The sequence below is a fragment of the Triticum aestivum genome, chromosome 5B (assembly GCF_018294505.1).
Source record: "Triticum aestivum cultivar Chinese Spring chromosome 5B, IWGSC CS RefSeq v2.1, whole genome shotgun sequence".
Classification (NCBI taxonomy): domain Eukaryota; kingdom Viridiplantae; phylum Streptophyta; class Magnoliopsida; order Poales; family Poaceae; genus Triticum; species Triticum aestivum.
Genome location: NC_057807.1, coordinates 476,901,565 through 476,903,612, shown reverse-complemented (window position 1 = coordinate 476,903,612; position 2,048 = coordinate 476,901,565).

Genomic DNA, 2,048 nt, shown 5'->3' with positions numbered 1-2,048 from the left:
TAGAGAAGTCGGAATACAGTAGGTTTAACACCAATATAAATAAAGAATGAGTTCATTACAGTACCTTACGTGGTGGTTTTTCTTTCTTGCACTAACGGAGCTCATGAGATTTCCTGTTGAGTTTTGTGTTGTGCAGTTTCAAGTTTTGGGTAAAGATCTGATGGACTATGGAATAAGGAGTGGCAAGAGCCTAAGCTCGGGGATGCCCATGGCACCCCAAAATAATTCAAGGACAACCAAAAGCCTAAGCTTGGGGATGCCCTGGAAGGCATCCCCTCTTTCGTCTTTGTCTATCGGTAACTTTACTTGGAGCTATGTTTTTATTCACCACATGATATGTGTTTAGCTTGGAGCGTCTTGTACGATATGAGTCTTTGCTTTTTATTTTACCCCAATTATCCTTGCTGTACACACCGTTTGGGAGACACACACATAATCGGAATTTATTAGAATACTCTATGTGCTTCACTTATATCTTTTGAGCTAGACAGTTTTGCTCTAGTGCTTCACTTATATCTTTTTAGAGCACGGCGGTGGTTTTATTTTGTCGAAATTATTGATCTCTCATGCTTCACTTATATTATTTTGAGATTCCTTTAGAACAGCATGGTATTTTTTATGGTTATAAAATTGGTCCTAGAATGATGGGCATCCTAGTTGGGTATAATAAAAACTATCGTAGGAAGTGAATTGAATACTATGATCAACTTGATGCTTCATGATTGTTTTGAGATATAAAGGTGGTAATATTAGAATCATGCTAGTGGAGTAATTGTGAATTTGAGTAATACTTGTGTTGAAGTTTGTGATTCCCGTAGCATGCACGTATGGTGAACCGTTATGTGATGAAGTTGGAGCATGATTTATTTTTTGGTTGTCTTCTTTATGAGTGGCGGTCGGGGACGAGCGATGATCTTTTCCGACCAATCTATCCCCATAGGAGCATGCGTGTAGTACTTTGTTTCAATAACTTGTAGATTTTTGCAATAATTATATGAGTTCTTTATGACTAATGTTGAGTCCATGGATTATACACACTCCCACCCTTCCACCATTGCTAGCTTGTCTTGTGCCGCGCAACTTTCGCCGGTACCATACACCCACCATATACCTCCCTCAAAACAGCCACCATACCTACCTATTATGGCATTTCCATAGCCATTCCGAGATATATTGCCATGCAACTTTCCATCGTTCCGTTTATTATGACACGCTCCATCATTGTCATATTGCTTTTGCATGATCATGTAGTTGACATCGTATTTGTGGCAAGGCCACCTTGATAATTCTTTCATACATGTAACTCTTGATTCATTGCATATCCTGGTATACCACCAAAGGCATCCACACAGAGTCATATCTTGTTCTAAGTATTGAGTTGTAATTCTTGAGTTGTAAGTAATTAAAAGTGTGATGATCTTCATTATTAGAGCATTGTCCCAAGTGAGGAAAGGATGATGGAGACTATGATTCCCCCACAATTCGGGATGAGACTCCGGACTTTATGAAAAATAAAAGAGGCCAAAGAAGCCCAAATAAAAAAAAGAGGCCAAAGAAGCCCACCAAAATTAAAAAATTGAGAGAAGAGACAATGTTACTATCCATTTTCCACACTTGTGCTTCAAAGTAGCACCATGATCTTCATGATAGAGAGTCTCCTATGTTGTCACTTTTCATATACTAGTGGGAATTTTACATTATGGAACTTGGCTTGTATATTCCAATGATGGGCTTCCTCAAAATGTCCTAGGTCTTTGTGAGCAAGCAAGTTGGATGCACACCCACTTAGTTTCTTTTGTTGAGCTTTCATACACTTATAGCTCTAGCGCATCCGCTGCATGGCAATATCTACTCACTCACAATGATATCTATTAATGGGCATCTCCATAGCCTGTTGATACGCCTAGTTGATGTGAGACTATCTTCTCCTTTTTGTATTCTCCACAACCACCATTCTATTCCATATATAGTGTTATGTCCATAGCTCATGCTCATGTATTGCGTGAAAGTTAAAAAAGTTTGAGAACATCAAAGTATGAAACAATTGC